Source organism: Panthera tigris, chromosome A3 (assembly GCF_018350195.1).
Source record: "Panthera tigris isolate Pti1 chromosome A3, P.tigris_Pti1_mat1.1, whole genome shotgun sequence".
Classification (NCBI taxonomy): Eukaryota; Metazoa; Chordata; class Mammalia; order Carnivora; family Felidae; genus Panthera; species Panthera tigris.
In genome coordinates this window covers 108780545-108787821 of record NC_056662.1, presented here as the reverse complement: position 1 = coordinate 108787821, position 7277 = coordinate 108780545, and the positions used below count along the sequence as shown (strand labels likewise).

Sequence of the window (7277 nt, the reverse complement as noted above, 5' to 3'; positions counted from 1 at the left end):
AAAGACCTGATCTGAGAGCTTAATTCTCCCCTTCAGGAAACAAATACCCAGCGTGGCCAGTGGGTTCTTTAAAAACATTCCCCATCCATTTTCCACCTTGTGTTCCTTTGGTCTGCAGTTGACTGGCTCTCATTTCATTTTTGGAAAAAAGTGATTGTATCTCCAGCCTAGAAACTTTGATACACTGTGCCATTATCAAGGAAGTCTCCTACGTGGGGATTGCACATCTACCCTGCCAGAGCATGGCGGCATGTGGTCCCGTAGACATCATTTTATGCTTTCTTCTTGCTTTATTTGAAATACGTTTCATGTACCATCTCCAACAAAAATGCAGTCGTTCAACAAGGAGAGAGACAGAGGGCCCTGAGCTGCCCAGGGAGAAGGCCAGGTCTGGGGCCGCAGAGTGGGGAGGAGTGTAAGTAAAGGCCTGGGCAGAGCGGCAAGAAATATTTGGCATTCCTGGCTTCCCACAAAGGGTAGGTCACGGAGAGGGAACAAGCAGTTGGGATGGAGTATGTACACCACAACTATTCTTTCTCAGGCCACATCCAGGCCACTCTATCACAGCAACGTCCCCGGTGGGAAGACCCCGAGTTTACTCCGCAGTGAGGGAAATGCTCCGGGTAATTACACACGATGCCTGTCTATACGCGGGATGGGGTCAATGTCTGTGGCAAAGACAGCTGCTGGTTTTGAGGCTGTGTGTTAAATCCACTTTGGCTAACGACCGTTTAGTGCATTTAAGGGACGGAGCACTGAGCGTCCCCTTCCACAGGCCCTGGTCAAAACAAAGCCCACTTCTTCGTGACGTGCCCACAGGTGGTCTGTTTCAGAGGCCTGCCATCAGCTTCTTGGATGGGGATTTTGGAAGAAGAACCACGCTCGCTATTTCCTGGGTAGTGAATTAAAGACATGCCTCTCTTCTCTCTGAAACTTTGGGAAAGAAAAAAAAAAACAAAACAAAACCACCGTCATTCATAACAACATAACCACACATACATCAAGACAAAAATAATCATTTAGTTGAAAAGAGATTTTGTCATCAGCAGGCTTTCTTTCTGCCCACCTCACTGGGCAGGGTAATTTGGCCCCTGCAGCCAGATCTATAAAATGCTGCAGTAAGATGGCTTCACGAGGTTTCTCAGCCACGGGAATTTCCAGCTACTGGAAATACCCAAGGCCAGCGTAAGCTCATTTATTTTTCTTAATTTGAGTGTCAGGTTATAGACTAAATAGCAGATGCCTGATGTTCTCAAGTGCTTGCGAGGCAAATGTCACGGGACAGGACACGAATGGAAGAATGCATGGAAAATGGGACATCATGCCCCAGGGTCAGCAGGTGGGCAGACCGCATGGAAACCTTCCCCTCGGAGTCACGGAGGTGAAGTTTCCGGGTGATAAATCTGAGAAGGTGCCTCCCGTTGCAGGGCTCAGAGCAGCAGGATGGCCTTCTTGCCCCTTGTACGCTGTGGCCCCGTGGCCCAAGGAGAAGTGGTGGTTTGGAAATCATGTTAAGACTTCTCCATGTGGCAAGAGTCGTTAGGGAGTGTTTTTGTTTTCTTCTTCTGAACAAGTAGTGTCCTAACACAGCGGCCACATGTTTTGCATTTCCTGTGACAGTCCTAATTTCTAATATTTTTGTGTGCACATCCTGATAAGTATACCAGGATCACTTTCGCTCAGCATTAGGTTCGGAAAACTTGGTGGCAGAAATCTTAGAGCATCTGTGTATTTTACAGGATGAGCAGAGGAGGAGAGAAGGGAAGGGGAGGCACGGAACCCCTAGTTCAGGACAGGTAACGTGCCAGTAATCTGTACCGTTGGCATGTTTGGTTCCCACAGGGGTGGGCAGCATTGCTCTGGTTTTAAAAATGAGGAAACCAGCTCAAAGGAGCTCGGCAGCTCACCCAAGGTGGCTGGCTAAGTAGCAATGATACCAAACTTTGGATCCAGATCTGACTCTAACACCCATGGCTTCTCCACCTTTGGGTAAGTCACTCATTCTGTTCTCACGAAGCTTCGTCATTCTTAGGGAGGTGAGATTTACAAACATGGAAATTCTAGATGATAAAGATGGGATATAACGTGTTACGTTATGACAAATGATCAGCGCTGTTAATCAGATAAGTTACCCATCTGTTGCAAAATGTGGCCCACGTGTACACCCACGTTATATTCTCGGTGGAATAAATTTCCATTTTTTTCATTATTTCTTGAGGATTGCAAATTCAATGGAGAACGGAGTGTCTTTCAACCCCATGTGGGGACTGGAACTCAAAGGGGTCCAGACACTTCAGTCAAGATGCTGACTCTGCTCAGGAGGCACCCCCACACCGTCAGTGCCACGTCACGTGCTTGATGATGGCACCATGCTGCAGAGATGGAGACAGTGCCAACGGTTGCCCTCCAACAGGTAGCGAGGGCTGTGATGCTTTGCAAGGACTGTCGGCAAGGACAATACGTTCCATTCCATAAATGGTCACCGCGTACCTGCTACATAGAAAGCACAATGTTGAAACATGCCGCCTTCCGGCTTCCAGCTTCTGAAAGAAGGAGACAGAAAACAACTATCGTATAAAAAAAAAAAATGCCAGTTGATAGATGCAAATAATATACTCTGGCAATTCCGAAGGGGAGTGATATCCCTGCATCTAATGGAGAGATCAGTGGAAGAGGCATTTGACATAGGCCTTGAAGTATGTGTAGGAGTCCAACGGACGGGTGGGGAAGGAAAAACAGAAGCTAATATGCTCAAGGAGGAGAACGGAATCTGTCTAAACAGTGGTGAGTCATCTAGCTCGTCTGGGTTGTGGAATATATGAGAGGGAGTAGTAATAAGGCTTATTTTCCAGGCTTGCACTTCACCTTGAACTTCAGTCTGTGAAAGATCCATCACTTCTGGCTTGTCCTCCTGGGGAGAGCAGACTCTCTCAGTCAGCAGGCGGCCTTGCCAGTGGGCAGGGGGCCGAGCAGCTCTCCTGTGTGTGTGTGGATGAAGGCCAGGGATACAGGGGCAGCAGCGTTTTTTCCCCGGTGAGAAACTAGGCCTAGTTGGTGAGAACTAACCTTGCGGGCCTGGGAAGCTGATCTGGCCCTGTTCCTGAACTCCTGCCTTCTCTGCCCCAAAGCTCTAAGCCCCTGGACAGAAGGCTGGGTCAGCTCTGCTTGCAGCCAGAGGACACTGAGAAGGCCACGTCTCACAGGCGCCCTTCTCTCAGGTCCCCAAAGCCTCTAGAGCCAACAGCCAGCGTCACTTTCCATCTGGCCCCAGGCAATGGCTACCTAGCAACTGAGCCATAGACATTTGCCCTTAGGATATAGTCTGAGTGTCGGTCTGAGGTTTATTTTTTTTTTTAATTTTTTTTAAACGTTTATTTATTTTTGAGACAGAGAGAGACAGAGCATGAACGGGGAAGGAGCAGAGAGAGAGGGAGACACAGAATTGGAAGCAGGCTCCAGGCTCTGGGCCATCAGCCCAGAGCCCGACGCGGGGCTCGAACTCACAGACCGTGAGATCGTGACCTGAGCTGAAGTCGGACGCTTAACCGACTGAGCCACCCAGGCGCCCCTTGGTCTGAGGTTTAAAACCAAACCAAACAAATTCTGCCCCACTGCATCTTCAACTGTTGACTTCTGGTGAAGTGTCTTCTAAAGGCACAATCAGCCCTCCTGTGAACAGAAGCGAGCAATTGAAAACCTTGCTCTCTGGGGCACCTGGGTGGCCTTGTTGGTGGAGCGTCTGACTCTCGATTTCAGCTCAGGTCATGATCTCTCAGTTCATGAGTTCTAGCCCTGCTCTGACAGTGTGGAGCCTCCTTGGGATTCTCTCTCTTCCTCTCCTCTGCTTGGGCACGCTCTCTCTCTCTCTCTCTCTCACACACACACACACACACACACACACACACACACACATGCGCACAAAAAATAAATAAACTCTAAAAAAAAAAAAACCCCACAAAACCTTGCTTTCACTCTTCCCTCATTTCCTTGCCCTGTGAAAGCATCTGGGTCTAAATTGGGCCCCAACTTATCAGTATGATGCTTGCTACCCATCACAACTGACTGGGGAGTTGTTGGAAATGCAAATGCTGGGTTCACCCCAGGCTAAGAGATAGGTCTGTGGGTTTGATTTTATTTTTATGTATGTCCCCCCAGGTGCCTGGGCAAATGCCGTATAACTTTGGATATCCACATTTCCTGTTTGTTGCATCCTAGAATTTCCAGCTGGGACAAGTTCTGAACATCAGCTAACACAGCACTTTCTAAATTCATGGGAGCAGGATGCCAGTCTAGGAACTAGGGAGATAGCAAGTAGTGTTTCCTCAGTGGATCTGACTGGAAATCAACTTCTCTTGGAGCATAGATTGGCATCTCATGCCTAAAGTACAGCATGAGAATGTTGGTCTAGTTCAATCTCCTCTTTATGCATTTGAAGAAGGAGAACTGCTGTGCCCCATGGCACATAGCTCTAGACCTGCAGGCTCACTTCCCCTGCCAGTGCTGCTTTGGAATGATCCCTTGTATTTCCCTGACTTGGGTGAGAATGGCATGTGTGAGCAGATGAGACACTTGTGGGAAAACCATGTTCTAGAAGTGTGTGAGGTGATGTATGCTGTTTTGACTTGGACTTTTTCTTTAAAAAAAAAAAAAACTTGTTATTTGAGAGAGAGAGAGAACTCGAGGGAGGGGCAAAGGGGGAGAGAGAGAGAGAGAGAGAGAGAGAGGGAGAATCCCAAGCAGGTTCCAAGCTATGAGCACAGAGCCCAACGCAGGGCTCGAACTCATGAATCGTGAGACCATCACCTGAACCAAAATCAAGAGTTGGACACTCAACCAACTGAGCCACCCAGGTGCCCTTAACTTAGACTTTTCCTGAGCATTGCTTTGAGTCCGTAGCAACCACTGCCGTTATAGAACATCTTAGAACCACTGAAGAAAAGAGCAATTCCAGATTTGGGGACTTGGTGAGCAAAAATTCTCTACTTCCTCCCCAGCTTGAGCACGGCTTCTTCATTGGAGTCCAGGCGCCTAGAGCACAGGAGTCGACCTCCAGTCACAGGGACTATCTAGGCTGCCCTGGGGTCACCAGGGGTAGCAGAAGAGACGAGGACGAGGGGCGCCTGGGTGGCTTAGTCGGTTAAGCGGCTGACTTCGGCTCAGGTCACGATCTCGCGGTCCGTGAGTTCGAGCCCCGCGTCGGGCTCTGTGCTGACAGCTCAGAGCCTGGAGCCTGTTTCAGATTCTGTGTCTCCCTTCTCTGACCCTCCCCTGTTCATGCTCTGTCTCTCTCTGTCTCAAAAATAAATAAAAACGTTAAAAAAAAAAAATTAAAAAAAAAAGAGACGAGGACGAGCCGCAGGAGCACAGGAAGCCGGGAGGCTGCCGTGGGAAGCAAGAGGAAGGTGGGAGGGGGGGCGGACATAATGTGACTGCTCTGGTCCCTCACTGGCTCACGTACTCACCTGGCACCTGACACCGCATGCTGCCAGCAAAGTGGATCCTTCATCGAATGATGCAAGGACTATGAACTTATCTGCTTTACGCCCTCAGGACATCTAAGCGTGGTGCCTTGTTCCTACAAATTGCTCTGTGATTATATAATGATGGACCAAGAGTGACACAGCAGGGAACCTTTCCATCTGCAGAGGAAAACTGCTCTTACACACACTGTCCCAGGGAAACCACCTTCTCTTCCAGAAGGCAAGAGTCTCTTGCTATTTGGAACTGCCTGTTGACCCCCATTCCTCTTCAGCCCATTAGTCAGAGGTAGAGCTGCTCCTGGATAACACCCTTACACACCCTTACACACACACACACACACACACACACACACACACACTTAATCTGTTAACTTTTGGATCTTTGCCCAGAAGCCTCCAGAAGCCCAGACCCAATCCTGGGTTCCCAGGTCCAAAATTTTTGTAGCAAGAAAAAGCATTCTCATCTGAAACTTTTAATAGCATATAAATAAAGTGATCCAGGCTCCAAATGGCCCAGGCAAGGCCACCCCATATAGGGCCGTGAATATCACAATAGGTGATTGTTTTAAAGTGTTTTAATGAGTCTCAAAACATCCTACATAATATCAGCCTCCACTCCAGTCCTCCTGACAGGCTCCAGTAAATAACATGAGTTGACAGGAATAAAACAGCTTGCTCAGGAGTAATTGAGTGGAATTAGAATGAACAGACAAGAAAGAAAAATTGGTGCTTGGGTCACAAGGAACTTTTTGTTGGGAACGCCCTGGGGGATTTGGTGGGATGTGGCCCCGCTGACTAATCACCAGTATAGAAAGTTTACAGTCTCTCCACCATGCCAGCGTCTTTAATAACTTGAAAAGCACAAGAGGTGGCTGTTAATTTCAAAGACAGTTATATGAAGCTTTTATTGAGTGTGGCGCAGAGTATATAGTTAGCAGCCTGTGAGATAATGAACCCTTTAAATAGGGTTTTCAAAAACAAAACCATCTTATTTTTGCTTGAGCCAAAAGAACAGCAATGTTCTCCTGTTATTTGAAAGCCGAAAAAATATATATAAAGTAGGATCTCTCCATTGCACACGAGAAGAGCCGCTTTCTTCACCAAGGGCGTGTGCCATGCCATGGAACCATGGACACTTAGACGGACTCAGCTGACCTTGCCAGGACATGCCTTTGCCGGGAAGCAAGCAGAGAGGGGAGGAAAGGGTTAAATGTGATGGCTGCCACCCTCATGAGCATTGGCTCCTGGGCCTTCTCTCCCTGACCTGGGCTGACAATACTGGGAAGAGGTGGGGCCCCCTCTGGCCCCCCAGTGTCATGAAGTGAGTAAACCAGAGATCAAACCAGTGGCTTCTTGAATTTAAAGAGATAAAGAACCAACCTGTGAAAAAAGCAGGACTCCACATGCCTCCCCTGGGCGTTCTGGGGCTGGAGACGGCGGGCCGGGAGCAGGGTGGGCAGACATTGCCTGTCCAGTCTAGAACCAGTTAGGATGGCCTGCTCTGACCTCTCGACGCGGCACGTGAGGAATGGACGCGGTGAAGTGAGCCGTTGATGGGCCTGGAATCTCCAAGCCACTGTGACCGGGGACCCTGCCTTCACCCCCTGGCAACATCTATGATTTTGACCCATGGAGTACCTTGTGCTTTTATCATTGTCTCTCCCTCTTTCCCTCCCTTCCTCTCCTCCTCTTCTCCATCTCTCTTCCTCCTTCCCTCCCTCTTCCCTCCCCTCCCCCACCCCGACTGCGCTAGATGTATACGTGCGTGAAGAGACTGAGATGGAGAAACCGGTCCAG

At 48.9% G+C, this 7277-nt stretch overlaps 1 long non-coding RNA gene across 1 annotated transcript; it reads right to left on the bottom strand.

Moving 5' to 3' along the window:
- Positions 1–395: 395 nt before the first annotated feature.
- On the bottom strand, positions 396–7072 carry LOC122237402. Its single transcript, XR_006215931.1, has 2 exons — positions 6861–7072; positions 396–933 (listed from the first exon to the last, which is right to left on the bottom strand). It is a non-coding gene; the product is annotated as an uncharacterized LOC122237402 (long non-coding RNA).
- Between the last annotated feature and the right edge of the window lie 205 nt (positions 7073–7277).